This window comes from Symsagittifera roscoffensis, chromosome 2 (assembly GCF_963678635.1).
Source record: "Symsagittifera roscoffensis chromosome 2, txSymRosc1.1, whole genome shotgun sequence".
Lineage (NCBI taxonomy): Eukaryota > Metazoa > Xenacoelomorpha > Acoela > Convolutidae > Symsagittifera > Symsagittifera roscoffensis.
The window spans coordinates 18,440,758-18,460,466 of NC_087063.1; the positions used below are offsets into that span (position 1 = coordinate 18,440,758).

The following is a 19,709-nucleotide window of genomic DNA, read 5'->3' on the forward strand; positions in this document are numbered from 1 at the left end:
ACTATGACAAAGTAAAGATAAATTTTGAAATACAAATGAAATGAAAAAAAATGTGTTTTTTTTCTGGCTGTTTCTTTTTGTTGTACTTCTGTTTACCCCTCTCCCCTTTCAGTTTACAGTTGAACCCCCACCCCCCAACTTCTTTACATTTGCAAATTGAACGGGGGGTGTGACTACTCAGAGTCAACTCCACCTCTTTACTCTCCCCACTCTCTCTTAATCTAACTTCTACCTATTTCCATTATTATCCATGAAAAAAGCAGTGCGGGGATTAGTCATACCCCGACTCAGAGGCGGATTTAGAGAGGGAGCGGGGGGCGTACGCTCCCCCTCCCCCTCCCCCTCAAGTACTCGACCCCTTAGTAGTAGTTGTTGGAGGTTAAGTGGGGGGGGGGAGTGAGGTCCTCGGAGACCCACATGTTTTAATCTAAGGAGTAGAACATCCAGTCTTTAGGCTATCTATTAACATAGGGTATAGATTCTACAATGTTTTAGGATAGGGAATAGAATTGGTAAAATTTCACGGTTTGTGTGATGGTAAGAGAATGGTAAGAAAAAACGTAAATTTTTTGGATTTTGTGTAGAAATGTCAAGTTTGTTTTGCAAAAAAAATTGGCGCGCGTTATCTACCTGAAAATATCACTGGTTAATTACGCGTTGTTTGTAGAATGATGGTCTTGTAATTAAATTTTTTGGTTCATGGTAAGTCAGTGGTAAAAGATTTTGGGGAAAAATTAAGATTTTTTATGGAAAAAAATGAATATTTTTTAAAATAAAAACCTTCAAAACACGTTACGACTTGATATAAATTGACATATTAAACATTTAGTAAGTTTACTGCATTATTTAACTTTTAGAAAAAAACTACACATTTGACATAAAATTATTTATAAAACTCAACACATGCACATCATGAATAATGTTCAAGTTTCTCTGGTAGAATTTAAAAAGAAGAAACGCTGAATAAATTAAAATTAAAATGGAATCCGAACAAAGTATAATTTTTAATGTAGTTTTCTGGGAACCAATCGCCAATAATTTTTTGTTGGAGAGGAATAAGTTGTTCTGTTTCGACTCAAAGAATCAGCAACATAGTAAGTTTTGTCCAACCGAGCTATCAAGATCCAGTGTTACCCTCTATCATTGCTTGGAGCTGAGTTGACGATTGCAAAAGAATATTTTGTTAGTTGAGGTACTTTATCAGAGGGGTAAGATCCTATGTACTTGAAATTGAGTTCAGGAATTCTTTCAATAATTTGCAGAAAAGAATTATTATCCACCTTTGCAATTGTTAGCTGATTTACATCTTAAAGCAAAGAAAGAGATTGTTTGATTGTGTAATTAAGAATAAAAAACTAAGATTAATGACTTACACTCAATTAGGTATTGAATCAACAAAGTACCATACAAAAACCTTATGAACTGGACAAGGGTTATTGAACACTGTTTTACAGTCTACATTGTAGTAACTTCTCGGGTTATCAATTAGACAGCAATCATTGTCTACTTTTTCTGGAGATTTAGGTCTGAAAAAAATAGATAGAAAGAGACAATAACAATTAAACTTCCCAAAAAAATTGCAGTATTTTTATAGGAACTTGAAAACTCGAAAAATTCAGTATTTGAACTTTTGATAGTCTTTCTCCCTAGACTATCACTTCGGTTACTTGCTCCAAGGAAAACTGAAATAATATTTCTAATCTCAAGCTTTCTTCATTAAATTCTGGATAATGCAACATTTCATCTGCATCCTTTAGTGAAGTCAAGTCAAAACAAAGATTATAGCAATTTTGAATTTTTTTCTTAAGAGAAGCTGGGAAATCTTCATTAAGCTGCATTGCTTTCATTGTTGTAACATAAGGGGACAAGGAGAAGTTTCATGTGAAAACAATTGCTACCTTTTCCAAATAATTCTGAACTCTGTCAAAAGGAATTCGGCAACAGCTGAATTTTGACTCATTGCAACAGCTATTCTTCTTAATGAAGCGTTAACGAAAAAATTTTCTTGATGAATTGGTCTTGACGAGGTGGAATGATAAAGGTTCTTGGTATGGTTTCCATGTTATTGTTTTGAGCAGATTGTCTTTACTAATTCCATTGCAAGTATTGATGATTAGGTTCAGCAATTCAAATTCGTCTAGTAAGCAGCGAAAAATCATTAATTTTCAGACTTACCTTTAGATTATCAGATAGCATATAAAAAATAGGTCTAGCTCGAGTTATTTCAATTGGAGCTTTGGTGTTTGGCAGCAACAATTTTTCGTACACAAATAAAAAATGTATCCCAGCTACTAAGGAGTTTGCTCTATCAGTGATTGGAAGCATATCAAATGCATCAGGAAATTCTTCGAAGCTGTATCCATGACAAGCAAATGTTCCTTTTTTACTCACTGCCCACGAGTTGAAATCGTTCGATTTTTGTGCCTTATGAGATTATAATCCATTGGCGTTGTAAACTATTGTATTTTCAAAAAATACTTCACAATTGGGGAACAGTGAATGTAGTAGATTGCTTACATAAGTTAAGTAAAGTTCTGGTTTCTCATCTGAATCATCCTCGAAATTTGCTTTATGTTCTGCTTTTTATCTTCTGAAGGCATAAAACAACCTTCCCTTGAATAATTAAAGCCTTAAACTAAAATGGGAATCACGCATATTCAAGTAGAGATTACGATCCGTTTCATATTCAAACTCAATACTGCTTTCATTTAGAGAAGTAATGAGGAATTCTTTTTCTGTAGGATGACATAATTGTTTTTCGAAACTGGGATTTTATCAAAAACCTCCTACGAAAAGTTTGTAAAAGTTCGGTTCTGAAAAAGACTACTTTGGTTTATACTCATTTCATATTGTCAAAAATGCCTTTGCGAGAGCAACTGGTTTTTTCAATTTACTTTTTCAAAAAATGAATATAGTTCTACTAATTCTACGCATAGATTTTTTTCTCTGACTCCCAATTGCTTCGGAACTGTTTTTGTTTCCACATTTTTTGTAAAGGGTTTGAGTTTTTTGCGTCCACTAACAACTTCTCCAACCTCTGGAGCACCAATTTCAAACAAATTTGCTCCAATTCATTTTGAAGCTGGGACTATATATATTTTAATAAAGGGATTGCAGTTCTCCCAAGAGTTTGCGCAAGAGCACCGAAGCTTCTTCCACGTTTTCTTGCATGTCATCGAAAAATGGGGAAATCAGCTGAAGTTTCATCAAGCATTTCGTATGAAATATTAATCAGAAATGATTACTCGAAATCTTGCGGAACAAGAGAACACCTCGTGTAATTTCTATGGACACAAAAGGAATTTTTTCGCCTCTGCTATCTCTTAGTTCTATCTTGATACTATAGAATGAATTTTTAACAGTTTTTCAAATTGTAAATTTGTAAAGGACTGATAGTTGAACGACTGTCCTTTAGAATTTATATGTCCACTTTTTACTTTGGAGATGAAAGGAAAATAACGCAAAAAAGGCGTTTTTGTATCACCGACTATTTTATATTCTATATTATCACTACATATTATCAAGTAACGTGTTCATACAATGTCGTAAGAATACTGAGGATAATGCGGTCTTTTTGCACTACTTACAACCCCCTGTGTTTTTCTAAGTCACAACCAAAAATGTGACACAAATCAGAACTTTGAATAATAAACACTGATTGATCCTCAGGTAACTGAACGGCAATATCTTGAGTAATTTTATCTACTGATACATATATTCCGTTAGATTCAAATGCTTGAGCACCTAAAGGTACTAGAGTTTTGTTGTTAATGACTACAACTATATCAACAATACTTGAATACAATCCGGGTTCAATATGCATTGGTTCAATCTTTCTTTTCTCCTTTCTAAACTTTCTCTCAGTAACATTTTCTTACAAAGAGGGGTATGATTTTTCTCAAATAGTAATCTCCTATTCTTCTTTTAAATTTAATTGTTCGGGTAGAAAAATAAAGCAAACTTAGACTGTTATACAGATAACAACTAAAAAAACCGTTGGAAACTTGCTCAACAGTCAAAGAATCCACGACAACTAATCGAGAGAAAATTAGTTTAAAAAATGTTTTTGTTTCAGTCTGAACTTTTTCTCAATTTCTCAGCCCTTCTTTCATAAAATTTTCTCAGAGTTTCTTCTTTGTTGAGATCAATGATGATGTATGTCGGAGGCTTTTTTGTAGATATTGTCGAAATTTCAAAAATTTTGTCTGTAAGTTATGGCTTATATCCTTTTCGGAAAGGAATATCATTCTTTGAAAATCTCAATCGATCTCCAACTTCGAATTATGATTTCTTATACCTTGTTAAAGGTTCATTGTACAAAATTTAGAGGTGATTTCCCAAGAGACCTATTAACGCGACAATTCATTGTAGACACAAACTGAGATAACTTATAAACGATGTGTCGGTTACAATGTTTACAATGAAGCGGTAAACAATGTGTTCTAATGATTAAAAATCTCTCTTTGAAATTGCAGTTTTAGTTTGACTCATTTATGAGTAAACTTCAATGTCTTTCTGCTTGTAAAACTTTTTGAAAGTTCCCCCATATTCTGTTCCTTTATCAACCTAAAGTTTTTCGAGAATTTAATTTTTTGAAAACTTGCAAAGTGTTTTTGGGATATTTTGTTTGCATTGTTTGAACTCTGACAAATAGGCAAAACTTCAACACCAATCAATAAATATTTGACTCCATTGTTTTGATTCGCTAGTTTGTCCACAAAAACTAAGTCCATATACCAAAGGTCATTGATTTATTTTGAAAAAGCTTGTAGTATTCGGAAACGTCTGATTGGATGACCATATATTTTATACGATGTCTTGCTTTGTAATAATTTTTCTACTTTATTTTTTGTTAAGCAGCTCGCTTTACTCAAGTTTTGCACATATCCATACGCAGCTCTACCCCTAAGTTAGAATCTGTTTAATTTTACTTTTTCAGATTTTGAAAGGTTGAAAGTGTCGAAGTTCCTCTGTCTTTGCTTTGGCATTCACGTTAATAACAAGTTTAACTGGAGTTTGAGTGGTTCCCAAAATGGTAAGAAACTATTTGCAATTTAGTTGTTTTTTCGCTTTAGTGCACACAAAAAGTCTTCAATAGATTTTTTTGTTTCGATTATCTAATATGATTTCTTTTGACTGACTTAGTTTAGTTCTGGGAGAATTTAAGTTTAAAATCAATAGGATGCTTTTGTTATTTGTTTTCAACCTCGCATTTACAGCACTGTAAATAGAATCAAAATCTTTTGGTACAGTCTTTTCTTTTTCTTGTTTTTGCTCCATTTTGATTTTTTGGAAGCGTAGTTTGCGATTGATAAACTGAGTAAAAATATCAGAACAAACGGATCCATACTATGTCAATCGCTTAATGACAAAAGGAGTGACAGATGATATTAGTTGTAAGCCTTAAAAGGAGCTTAAAATAGTCTCCTTTTATGCAGTGAAGTTCTTCTTCGTGTGAGTTATGATTTTTCTCTTCGATATTCTATCACGTTCTCGTTTCGGAGATGATGTAGCTCGCCTCAGAGCAAATGTACTGGACATTCGCTGAGGAGCTGAATGAAGATTTTTGCACATTGGAGGATAAATTGCTTTAGAAGTTTTTGGGAAAAAATTGAAATATTAGGAGTGTAGAGACTTTTTGTAGCTCATCGTCGAAAAATTTTCTTTGTGCAATATCTTAGCGAATCAACTGATATAAGAATTAAATCAATGAGTAAAGGACCACAAGGAACAGATGTTGCATCTTGATACCACTCTTTCAATTGAGATCTTAGACCTAGTTGTTGACCTAATGAATTGATTTGTAAAATATCTCTCGGTGATTTGAGAAAGACTGTGTGTGTATTTTGTAACTCTACAGCTTTTTCCAATTTGCTTTGATGAAACAATTTATGCTTATTGTATGATGTATTCAGTCCCTTGTGTCTTCCAGCAGTAGAAATTTTTGAATTTACTGCTTTGAATTTGAAGTTTCACAAAAGTCATCAAACATTAACAGTTTTTTTCCATTATTGGAAGGTTTTCAATCAGTTCAAAGTCAATTTCTTGGATAAATTTAAGGTTGTTCCTTTGCTTTTGTCCATAAAGAGGTTGATAGTGTTGATAAAAATAGAAAATTTTGTCAAAATTGCGTTGAATTGTACCTTTTTTTTACCATCCCAAAATAAGAAGCAATTTTACAGATCCACTTGGAGCAACTAGCGAAATAAAAACTCGTCCCTTGGAAGAAAATATTTGATTCATAGCTCCGGAGAAGATATAATAAAACCAACTGCACATGACAAAATTTCTACCCAAACTGTTGTTTCTTCTCATGCAGAGGATGACATTATTCGAACGATCGCACATGCTAGTAATAAAACTACGACAAAAATTAGCACAGAAAAACTAAAAGAGATCTATTACACGTACGTACAAAAAATGTTCGTTCATCTTTCTTCTCGTCAAAAACCAATTTTCCTAAATTAAATTGCTTGTCACATTCAACACCCATCTCAAATTTGGAATGAAAAAAAAGATAATAACTATTATTCAAATTTTAAAAACCAAGATAATACGTAATGATTTCTATAATTTACAATTTACTAAAAAAACATAAAGTGCATGTTCCGTGTGCAAATGCTTTCCTTTCTTCACACTGAAGAATTTTTGCATGACGAAATGGGTAATTGCTACACCTCCAATCACTTTCTTCATCTTTGAAAATCAAAATCGGAACATTTGAGCATGCGTAGTCATTCAAGTTTCTAACCTTTGATTCCAAACCTTCTGACAGATTTTTACTTTTTTCTAACTTTTTTCAAAAAACTCCGTTTCTGAATTGTTTTTGTCATTACTTTTTTAAAGCTCAGTATAATTTTCATAACCACTGCGGCAATTCATTCTATGAAGATGCTTTGTACTCAAGCAGATTGAGATGTTGCTTGAACTTTTTGGGACGAAGAAAGGAATATTGCACAGTTTGTCCACTTTTATAACTTCCTAGCTCCTTCACTCTTTTGTTTTTGATACACTCAAAATCCAAATCAACCAGACTCATGATGTTAATTGTTTTTGCTGAAGTTTTTGGTTAAAATGACTAACACTCGAAAAATGCATAGATTGTTGAAACAATAATTTTATTATTTAAACTGAAAAGCAATCCAGTCACGAGACCAAGAAAAAAGAAGTAGAAAATTTAGGTAAAACATAAAAAAAACCAGGTTTCTTATGCGTTGTACAATTCAAAGATCCCGCTGAATCATGTAGAGTTGCTCGAATTCTGAAGATTTTGTAATTTACAAAAGAAAGATTCCACCCAATATTTTCCGTATCAATTAGATCACCAAAAGGAAAGTTTTGTTCCTTTTTTTTAAAATTAATCTTCGTGTTCAAAAAAGTACAGGTACAAAAAAAGTAATGTTTTTCCTTTGTAATTGATAAAAAGTCATGCTTAATCAAATCAAAATGTCTGAGAATTTCATTCAATTTCTGAATGTTGATTATCTACAGTGCATCCGTCGATAATGACAAAAGTTTTTTTGAATGCTTCAACATAAAACAAAAACGGGATAAAGTTAACCAGTTTAACATACTCCACTTTTTCTTCTGAAATTTTTATTTTTTCCCCAGTGTTTTCTTTCCTACGATATTTTTCAAGATTTTTTAAAAACAAATCTGAACGATAATTTAAAAACTTTGTACGTCTTCCTCGTGCAAAATCCAATCAAATTGAAAAGTTGCAATTCTGTAACCAAACCTTGCAATTTTGGTAAATTTTGAAATTCTAAAAATGTTAGCCAAAATTTTAGGAACTTTTCTTGTAAGACGATATGAAAATTTCCCAATTAATTTTGAAGCTTTAAGACAAAATTTCTGGAAAAACCAATGTTCCTACTCATACTGCTCAGCTCAAAGAAGTTTAAAAAAGTGATTTAGGAAGATGAATGTTTGAATTACATGACTATAATAACCTCGTACACGAAATTAAAGGACATTGCCTTTCTCACCAAACATAAAGAATCCCAAGACTTGGGCGAGTTCAAATAATCGGTGATGGCATCTGCTATGTGTCAAGCATATCTATTCATTTTCGGATTTCATTGATAAATCTTCTTCTTATCTCTGTCTCAGAAAGTTTTTATGAAAATTTCATAGTTACTCAAAACTTTTGTGTATAACAAATCATCATACTAACCAGTGGAACTTAGTTTTCATCGGATCATCGCTTGATCAACTTCTGCAAAGAGTAAATAAATACCAATTTTTTCACCAAATTGTTGGCTGTGATTTTATTTTGTACAAATACAGATTTTTTTCCAATATTATTTCATCAAGAGTTGAAATTTTCAATCAATTGAATCGAGCAGTCGAACACAACCAATTTAAAATGTAGAATACTGGAAAAATTACCAATGTGTTAACAAAACATCTGCTGCGAAAAAAAATTCTAAAAACATCATCTCAGTTCTATTCAGAGTTTGCGTCTACCCAGATTCTTGGATCAGATTTTTTGGAAAAGTTCAAAACTCAAAGTATGAGTCTGATTTTTTGAAATTTATTGATTGTTTCATTGATGGTTATGAATCTGTAAAAAGTGAGCGTGCCAATTTTTCTAATAATTTTTTATTATCTGTATGGAAAAATCATGTCAAATTTATATTTATTTCAACTTCAAAAAATTCATGTAAGTGTTAACAAGTTTGCAAAAAATTAACTGAGTTTATGAAATTCTTGTGAAAGATTCAATTTTTTTTGCGGTTTTTAAAACACTTTTTGCGAAAACCTAACTTTTTGTGCTTAGGCATGTGCGAAAACTGCAAAATTTGATTGGAAAACTTGTTAAATTAGGTTTTTATTATCGATGACTTTGAGTGCTATTCCGTACCTTATTCCAATGTTTTTCTGATGTTTATGATCAACATATATGCAGAAAATGAATTTTTCAATAATCAAAATTAGAACAAAAAAAATCATATTTTTTTTTTCAACTGTGCAAGAAAATCTTCTTACAATTTTTGTTTTAATGCGTAAAAAATTAATGCAATTTTTCTTAAAATTCGAAACATCTTTTGATATTTTTAAGCAAGATGAAAAATTTATCGTACATTTGTCAACATGTGTGTAAAAATTGAATTGATTTTTCAAGCGTCGCTGCAAAAGGTGTCGTACAATTTTTTACAGGTTGTTAAAATTGATTTATTTTTTCACCGTCTTTGCAAAAAGTTATTGTAAAAACATTTGTCATTTGCAAAATTAGTTTGATTTTTAATCCCTGTGCAAAGTGTTTAAACAATTTTTTCTATGATCTCTTACCTTATCTCTTTGATCTTATCTCTTAAAAATAAATACTGGATGCAAAAAGAAATTAGTAACAAATCACAAGACAACATCCAATTTATTTTTAAATCAAGGAGCTGTCGAGCAGCTGGGTTCTCAAAGTGTTTTAGGTTCTCAATGTAGCGCAAAGCTGGTCTCGGCTCCAGCTGCGTTGGTTGTCTTGGTGGTTCGCTTCGCTCACCAGAGTCCTTGGTTCAGAGAACCCCTCATAGTCTTCGATTGTAATTTAGTTCTCCACAGATCCTTTTTCTTCCCACAGAAAAATGAAATCGTTTACAGAGTGAGCTACATATCTAGGGCCAAGAACCTCGGGATAGTCCATACCAACTTGTTCTGGAATCTTTGACATCATTCCCATCATTCCAAGCTTGTTCTTGGTGATGGGAACCTGCAATTGATGATGTCCACTGAAGTCTCTCTTCATGATTTCGATCATGTACCACAATTGAATTGAGACATCCATTTGAGCCAAAAATTCCCAGAGACAGACTCGAGCACCTTAATTTTACCACTTCTGGTAAAAACTCGACAGTGTACGTGAGGTTGTTGTTCCGAAAGGAGAAGATCATTCTGAGAAATTAGTTACTGAGTGAAGGAATATAGAAAAAGGTCTGATTTAAAGCTGAGAGATGAGCTATTTGACGGTAGTTAAAATGAAACTAAAGTGATTTTTGTTTCAGAGTGAGGGGTACCTTGAAGTCAAGTGTGTGGGTTTAACCAATCAGAAAAGATATTCCGTTTAAGGACGGTATTCGTATCGAATCAGTACTCAGCTTCCTCTTAGGGAAGCTTTGATAAAAAGTCGTAAGCAATCAGAAATAAAATATTCCAATTAAGACACTTTGTTCAATTTGTCGTTTAAAATCACAAAAATTGTTCATTTATTAGAGGTTGTTGTATCCAATAAAAAAAATCACCTTTCAGGGACTTAAATCTTCCAAATAAGCAAAAACAGACACAAAAGCAATCGCAAAAATAAATAGCGATATTAGATGACCATAATAAATGACCATAAAGAGTTTTTTGTTTGCTGTAAAAGTAAGAAATACTGCCAATTTAAGTTAAAAAACATAAAAAAATTAAAACAAAATCGAATTCCACAATTTTTTTTCATCAAGTCAATTGAATTTATATCATGCAATCATGAGAAATTGCTGATTTTTGAGTACATAGTCAAGTTTTTTGATTTTGATGTAAACTTGAAAACATAGCTCAAAGTGGATAAATTTTTCAAAGCGAATCTCTGGAATTCTTATTGCAAACTTGATCATGCAGGATTCTGAACTTCGAAAATCTTTAAAGAAATGAAGAAAAAAAAACTTTGCTGGGGAGTTTTTACCAATCTGGGTATCGGTTAGGGGTTTAAAAGTGTTTTTAAGATACTATTTAGGTCTTTTTGATTGATTTCATATTATCGAGAAGAAACAGAAACTCTTTTCTAGTCAAGTGTAATTCAGCAGTAATTTCATAGCTTTGGTAGTTCAAGAGTAAACTGTTTGATTGGGTTAATTTCTCTGAATAGGAATTTACCTAGTCAGAGAACTCTATTTTGGACAACTTAAAGGTACAAAAATTTGCGGAAGAAATTAGAGTCTACATCTACATCCGAGGAAATCACAGGGAAGATAACTCTAGGAAATTCATTTTTTACCCGGAAACTGCTCGAGTTCTGATTGGTTGAAATATCTTCTGGATAACTCTAGATTTTTCGAAGAAAGTTTTCTTAGACGATAAAATCCTTAGCATAAAAAAAAATTTGCTTGGGAGGTAACGTCATTTTTATTTAATGAATGACGTCATGACCATAAAAGAAAGTTTGCGTGGGCGGTGGCGTCGATTTGATTCAAAGAATGATTTCATGACCATAAAAAGAGAATTGCGTAGGTGATGACATCATTGTTAGTATAAATACGCTCCTTTTATTGGATTAAGTCATTAATTTTGCTTGCCGATCAGAAGATGTCAATTGAATTTTACTTCAAGTTTTATAATTCGTTATTTTGCGAAAAGAAAAAAGTAAGTTTCTTCAATTAATTAGTTAGCACTTAAATTTTTCATTTTTGGAACAGTTTGAAAGTCCAAGTTTAATTATTTTAGATAATGCCTGTCCTTAACCGCAACAAGAAAATGAAGTGTAGAGACTGTGGGAAAATGTATGTTCATCAGCACGCAGCTCGATTCAAGAAAATTGTTCTCAGGAGTCGTTTCTTGTCCTGATTGTAAGTATTGTAATTTTAATCAACAAGAAATGAACTATCATCTAGCCAAGAAGCGTTTCCAGCTAAGTTCGAAGCAATCGACAGTTTGTTCTTCTTGTGAACAAGAATTTCCAAGTTACTACTTTCTCCAAAGTAATCGGGTAAAGGAAAATTGAGCTAAGTAACGGAAACCTAGTGATACAGTGGCCGATTTGAACAAGATTGCGGAGGAAGATGATGAAAAATTGAAAGAGAAACTTGGTGCTTGTCAACTTTTCTTAGTGGATACGGATATGACAAACGGGAGACATGAGGTGTTTAATTTTGAAAACTTCAAGTTAGATACTAAAATAGTTAATGAGAAACTTGAAGAAGTCTTCAACAAGCTCAATTTTGCCGGTAAAATCAACATTTCTATAGGGTTCGTTCTTCGAACTATTGAGAATGGTGAATATGTTGACTACGACCATGAAAACAATTATTTGTTTGAAAAGTCCCATTTGCTGTGTACTAAAGCAGACCTGATAACAATCCATGGAAACGTAGAAAATTTTGATATTGAGGAGCAATGTACCCAGAACGTCCAAATACGAGGTGGTGATTGAAGTTGATTACTAATGTTACAATTTTTGCTGCTTTACTCCGAATTATCTCCGATGTCCGAATTATCTCTTAACTGAACCTTTACTGCGACATACGCAAGCGATGTGTCTTTTAGAACAAAGACAAGGAAACATACAAAGATCAGGTGTGACTTTCCGCGCATTGGCCATGTACATGAACGGCCACCAGGATTTCGGCTTTCACACTTCTATATACTTACTGCTTCGATTCAAATTCTCGCTAAAATCCTAAAAATTTTCGTGGAGTTTCAGCAGAAGACTTACCTGCTGACGGGGATTTTGTGCAAAGAAATATCTTTAAATACGACTTCGATATCCAAGAAGGTGAATATGTAGGAGTACTAGATCAACGAAGTATTGGAAGATTTGATAAAAACAGCCAAACTACTGAGTTTGAACAATCAGATAATTTATACAAATGATATTGATAGCTTCTTCAATTGTTTCCGCTGTCCTAGTTGTTATACTTTCTTCAAAGGATCTGAGTTTCTCAACAAACATTTTCTGAGATGCAAGGATCGAGTGAGGCATGTTTTACCCAAAGAACGTGTATGAGCTTCGAAAAACTTTGTATGAAAAGCTAGAAGAGTTCAATCATCCAGTTTCTGAAGATTTTTAATAGTCTAGCAATTTTAAATTTTGAGTCGATTTGTGTTCCTATAGAAGAACTAAAAGAGACACAAACTACAACCTGGATAGGAAAACATGTTCCAATTTAAGTCTATGTATCATCAATATGATTGATGAACCCATCGTTTTGCACAACAAGGATCCAAAGAACTTGATTTTTGATTTGGTAACCAACCTCGAGTTGTTGGCTGATCAAAGTAAGGGAGAAATGAGAAAAAAATCCAAAATGTTGGAGTAGCTGTCAATGAAAGAAAGAAATTTTTTTTTAATGAGCTCAACGAACGAGGTAAAACTAATCAAGTAACCAATTCGAAACAAAGATGAATGCGTTGAAGACTCGGTAGAAGCAGATATGTCATCCCAGTTTTTGAGAGTTCAGAAAAACCGACTCATTGATTTGAAACAACATCTGAGAGATATATAAATACTTTAACTGTTTTTGGTTGTAATAGTTGTTTTTATATCATGTTTGAATATGATCAAGTCCTTTCTAATTCGTTATTTGATTCGCTATTTAGAACAAGAAACATCAGTAATCAAAAAAGCGAACGATTTCGTTTCCATCAAATTTGGAGATGTACGACATAATAAAGTTTCTGGGTGGATCAACAACCCTAGACGCCTTTCTCAAAGCCTATAAAGCTAGCAAAACGAACAGATTCTTCCCCTAGGAATGGTTTGATAACCCTTACAAACTTGATTTTCCCGAATTGCCAACGTATGAAGCCTTTTTCAGTAAACTTAGAAACAGCAATCCTCTAGACAAAGACTTTATTGATTATGAGAAATTGAGAAAGAGTGGGCTTGATGAACAACAATAACTGAAAAAGCTTCGAATCAAGACTGTGCATCGAATTGGTTTGGATAATTACAATTACTTATGAGAGACTTAGAAGAAAAACGTAATGACTGTGTTCAAAGACTTTTCGCAGTAGTACAATAATAAGGATGTAGCCCAACTCTGGAAAAAAAGCAAAAAATGATTCAGTTTTATTATTACAAGGGGATCGATATGTTAAAACTTGGATGTACTCTTCCGAATCTAGCAAACATATGTCTACACAAAGACTCAAATTGCAATTTTTATCCATTTTGCGGAAATGATAAAGATTTTTGTAAAAAAAATTAGAAAAGGCATGACTGGTGGACCTTCCATTGTGTTCACGTGAAAAGTTTTAGGTGATGAAACTTTCATGAGATGTTCATCAAATATATAAAAATCACTCGTTGGAATTGATGCAAGCCAGCTTTACCCTTTCTCAATGGGTCAAGATATGCCAACAGGACTGTAGACGAGATGGGAGTTTGACACCAATATGCAGTAACTTAAAGCTAGACATAAGCGATCTCGCATCTTTGAGAATATGGTCATGTCTTTTCACCAGGAAAAAAGACCAGAGTGTAAAGTTGAGTTTTTTCACATTTGGTAAACAGAAAAAAATTAACTGTTTTCATGTTGATGGTTACTGTGATCACTGTAAAACAGTATTCAAAGCAATGGGATGCTACTACAACTTCTGTTCCTGTCAAGAAGGTCGTTCCTACTTAACAGAACAGGATATTGAGTGAGGAAACAAGAAGAGAGATAGATGATATGCGACGAAAATACCATAAAAACAAAGGTTACAAAATTGAAGAAATGTGGGAGAGTGAGTGGTGGGAAAATTCTAACACCAATGACAAGGTTAAAAATTATGTCAGAACCCATTTTTTTTACCAAGGACCTCTTTCTGGCGACTCCTTTCTAGCAAAAATAAGAGATAGATCTTAGTGCGACTTAGTTGTTCCCGATGAACTGAAATCAAAAGTTGCGAATTTTCCTCCAATTTTCAAAAAATCCGAGGTTGGAAGAACCGAATGGTTTGATAACCCAGACAAACTTGATTTTACCGAATTGTCATCGTATGAAGCCTTTTTCAATAAACTTAGAAAAAATAATTTTCTAGGCAAAGACTTAAAGGACTATGAGAAACTGAGAAAGAGTGGCCTTGACGACCAACAGCGACTGAAAAAGCTTCAAATCAGGACTGTACCTTCATATGGTTTAGTGATTTAAAATCACTTTCAAGAGACTTGGCACAAAAAGAGAATGACTTTGTTCAAAGAATTTGCAGTAGTACAACAACAAAGAGGTTGTTCCAACCCTGGAAGCAAGGCACAAAATGATTCAGTTTGATCATATCAAGGTGGTAGATATGTTCCAACTTGGATGTATTCTTCCAAATCTAGCAAAAATATGTGTTTGCAAATCTACCAATTACAATTTTTATCCGTTTTCCGAAAGTGAAAAGAATTTGTGTAAAAAACTTTGGGAAGACATGAACGGTGGTCGTTCGATTGTATTTACCCGAAAAGCTGTAGTTGATGAAACATTCATCAAAATTCATCATAACATGTAAATCGATCGTTAGAAGTGATGCAAGCCAGCTTTACCCTTTCTCAATAAGTCAAGATATGCCAACAATATTGTAAACGAGATTGGACTTTGATATAACCGATCTTTCAATTTTTAGAATATGGTCATGTCGTTCTTCCAGGAAACAAGACCAGAATGTTTAATTGAGAGCTTGTTCACATCTGGAAAACAGAAGAAAATCGACTGTTTTAAAGTGGAGGGTTATTGTGATCACTACTGTAAAACAGTATTCGAAGCATGTGATGTTACCTCCACTTCTGTTCTTCTCAAGAAGTTCGTCCCTCCTTAACAGATCAGGATGTTGAACGAGATAATAAAAGGGAGAAAGAGAGAGAAAGAGAGAGAGAGAGAGAGAAAAAGAGAGAGAGAGAGATAAAGAGAGAGAGAGAGAGAGAGAGAAAGAGATGGATGATAAGAGACTGGACTACATAAAAGAGAAAGGATACGAAGTTAAAGAAAACATCAAGATGAAAAATCATATCAGAACCCATTTTACCTACAAAAAACCTCTTTCTACAGACTCCCTTTTAGTAAAAACAAAAGATGGAACTTTTTGGCTGTGTTCAGTGTGATTTAAATGTTCTCTCTAGCCCCTCTCTTCAACTTTTGCATGGAACTTGGCTGGCATTGCACCAAAATTTACTGTTTGGTTCAGTACTCTCCTCAAAAATTTTTCAATTCTTTTGTACAGTAAGTGGCTAATTCTAGAGGAGAAGGAGATGAAAACCCTTTGTCAGGAGTTGTAGCAGAAACAATGAAACTTTCAGTCAATTCCTTATAGTGACATCAGATCATGGATATATTCAGGCATACAATCACAAAATATCTGAACGATGAAAAACTCACAAAGCAATCAATGAGTCACTGTTTAAAAAACTGAAATCATTTGAGAAAGATTTTTATGAGGTTGAAATGTAAAAATCAACCATTTAGCACAGAGAACCCATCATTGTTGGATTTTTCATACTTCAGTATGCAAAACTGAGAATGTTGGAGCTGTGTTACATTTTTTTGGACAAGTACTGTGATGTAAATAAATTTGAAGAGTTGGAGATGAACACAGACTCACTTTACTTAGCACTTGCTGAAGAAAATTTATATAACTGTATCCAACCAGATAAGAGGCTGCTTGGGAAAAATGAGGGAAAATGACTGCGGAGACTCATTCAAGGCAGATGCAAAATCTAATTTCTTCCCTCGAACATGTTGCAATACGCAAAAAAAGCATGATAAACGGGAGCCAAAACTTTTCAATTTAGATGTACATGAATGCTATGTTTGTTGTCATCGCGAAAATATGTCTTGCTACACAAGTCAGATATATTCAAATTCAGTAGAAAAGCAAACGAGTTTAGCAAACGAGTTCTAGAAGATTCTGGAAACGGACCTATGTCAAAGTACAGGAGAGTGTTCGATGAAGCAATCAAGCTAACATCTACAAATAGAGGATTCAGAACATAAAGTATAGGGTGGCTACATATGAGCAAACACAGAAAGGACTTAGTTATTTTTATCCTAAAAGACACGTTCAAGATGATGGAATTCATACAAAACCATTGAACTGATGAGCTGATGCAATTTAATAAACTTATGATGCCATGTATTTGACCTATAAACAATGCAGTATTTTGTTGTTTTTTTTTATCATAAAGTTGCGGTAAAATTAAAGTACGACACAGTGATTTAAATATTTTCTTTGTGTTTTAATTTTTTTTTTCAAAAATTTTGATTTTTTGTGAAGTTTCAGTAGGTTTCAGCATAGTTTCAGAAATAGAGCACTGTTTTTGAAAAATTGATCATCTAATAAAGTAGTTAATAGTTCAAACTATATCGAATCGTAACGTGTTTTGAAGGTTTCTATTAAAAAAATGTTCCCCAAGAACTCTCACCAATGACTTACCATGAACCAAAAAAACTAATTACAAGACCTTCATTCCACAACCCACACGTAATTAACCACTGATATTTACCGGGTTGATAACGCGCTCCAAAATGTTTGCAAATAAACTGGACATTTCCACACAAAATCCAAAAAGTATCGTTTTTCTTACCATTCTCGTACCATCACACAAACCGTGAAATCTTACAAATTTTTTCCCCATCTTAATACATTCTAGAATCTATACTGAATTTTATTATATAGCTTAGAGACTGGATTTTCTATTTCCTATCTTAAAACATGTGGGTCTCCCAGAACCACATACCCCCCCTCCCCCCCCCCACCTCTTAAACTCCAACATCTACTACCAACCTTTATTCTGCTGAAGCCATTTTACTGAGTTTTTTATCGTCTTTAAAAACTTCCCAAGTGACATGAAAATAATGTGATTTTTGACAAAGTTTCACAATTTGGTAGCTTTGGCTACCATTTTCATCTGATACTCGTAGCAAATCAGATTCGACCTCGAAAGTTTTAGCTCAAGATATAAGAAATGTTGGTTTTGGGTTTTTTTTGTGCATACGACCCACAATTGGTCCCCATTTTGGTCTTTTTGTGCTATTCAGGGTGCTGGTTGCACAGAATTTTCAGCGAATGGCGCCCAATTGTTGATCCCCTTTTCCAGTTGGTCCCCATGAGCCCAACTTTTAGCAAAAGAACCTGAATGATCACAAATTGGGCTCCTCTTTGGGGGACATTGGGTGCCCATTTTTTCCCTGATAACTAAGGAACCGATCGTACTAAGCCTCTTTTAATCGAAAATTTAAGGCAAAAGCTAGCTATTTCAACCTAATTTGTGTGAACTCACAAGGAGCCCCGAGACATTTGTTACCGTACCTTAAATATTTGGCTATAAACAACAACAAGACTGCTCGTATCAGTGCGAAGCCCAGAAAGTTCCGACTGCCTTTCAGGTTTATGCAGCAGTAATAACATTGAAAAATTAAATTCAATAAAACAAAATGAAAAAATTTTTATTCGAAAATTTGAAATTTTTTATGAAAATCATCACCCCACACACCATATAAAGTACAAAAGGATAGATTTCGCTGCTTGTAACAAATCAATTATGGGAAATAAGCTTTCTTGAACCAATTTGGAAAGACGGATTTCTAAGATGGATTAAATTTCCGCTTATGAGTTTTTAGCGCGAAATATATCGCACGTTAATTGTCCCAAGTTGGCCACAATGACAATCTTTAAACCCCCGCCACTTTATGATCACAGGTGAAATATTTTTTCAAGTTTAAGCTCAGGACAACAATACTTTATACTTTTTGAAATTCCGTCAAAATATTTATAAAGAAATTCTGTCAACAATGGCTAGTTAAAAAGTCGAAATTTGTCTGAAGAAAAAAACCCATCCGAGCACAAATATTCCGTTACTTTCGTATCGAAAGTCGAAATAATAAAAACTTCTATATTGAATAATTTTAACGCAAACTTTTGTTAAAAGTACTTTTAAATTGAGAATCGTTTTTCAATAATTTATGTTGAATAATGAAGACTCAGTTTGCAGTTAATTTTATTAGTAGTAGATAATACCTTCTAGCTAATTTGAGAAGAAAATTCAATGTTAACCAAATTAAATTTTTTTAATTGTTCATATAGCGAACCAAAAGTCATGATATTGAGAAAAAAGGCGGTTATAGAATTTTTCTGAAAAAGGGCGGACCAAAAATTTCTCGTTTGTTTTTAGGGTGTCCCACTCTTCAACCCCACGTTATTTAACCCCCTATGTTTGCGCACCCTACTTTATAATCCTCTAAGAAGGTAACCCCACCACAACCCCCCTTTAATACCGATAAGTTGGTTCAATTTAAGTACTTAAATATTAACAGTAGAAATCTAATTAAGTATACTAATTGAGAGTTGAGAAGCCATTCTTAATCCATTTGATGTACTTAGAATCTCAAAAAAGGTTGCATTTCGATTAGCTAAAAAAAACAATCCCTCATTCACACGCACAAAACAGAGATAACCTAGATGCTGCTAATTGAAGGCAACGAAAGACCTCTAAAAGATTTACATAAAATCATACTGCCTTGCACTTGAACCATTCGTTGAGCCATGTTTAAAGCGTCCTTCCATTTTACTCTTTCTTCCAAAGACAATTAAATATTAATACTATCAGGCCACGAGTATTATCCTAAACGTAAGAACAAAACAACTGAAAAAGTGGAACTGCTCAGAATACCAAAATCATAAATGCCGAGCAACAGCAAATACGGATGGCGAAAATTTCAGTGAAACGAGGGGTGAGCGCAATCATGACATTTCTACGGTAAAACCTGAAGCTCGACTAGTTTGAAAAATATCAAGCATCTGAGCGAGATTCTACCCCGACCGTTTTAGTCAGATTCTTAAAACAAACAGGCATCAAAGGCATGCCATTTTAAAGCACTTTTAGATGGTTTGAACGACCTTTTTTTAGCGCGCCCTTTGGATGTTTGTTGGAATGCCTGTTCCCCTCCTTGTTCATTAATTCTACCTCTGATTCGAAAGAAGGGTCTTAAACTGTACGGAGCTTAACAGTAGCATATTATGTATCTGCTACTTACTTGAAAAGAAACTGCAAACCAGAG

At 33.5% G+C, this 19,709-nt stretch overlaps 2 protein-coding genes across 2 annotated transcripts in view; both read right to left on the minus strand.

The window, feature by feature from the left end:
- The window catches only part of LOC134840599 (F-box/LRR-repeat protein 2-like), a 382,029-nt gene that overhangs the window by 269,199 nt on the left and 93,121 nt on the right, over positions 1-19,709 (minus strand). The gene's annotated exons all lie outside the window — the stretch shown is intronic.
- The window catches only part of LOC134840600 (uncharacterized), a 52,162-nt gene that overhangs the window by 16,631 nt on the left and 15,822 nt on the right, over positions 1-19,709 (minus strand). The gene's annotated exons all lie outside the window — the stretch shown is intronic.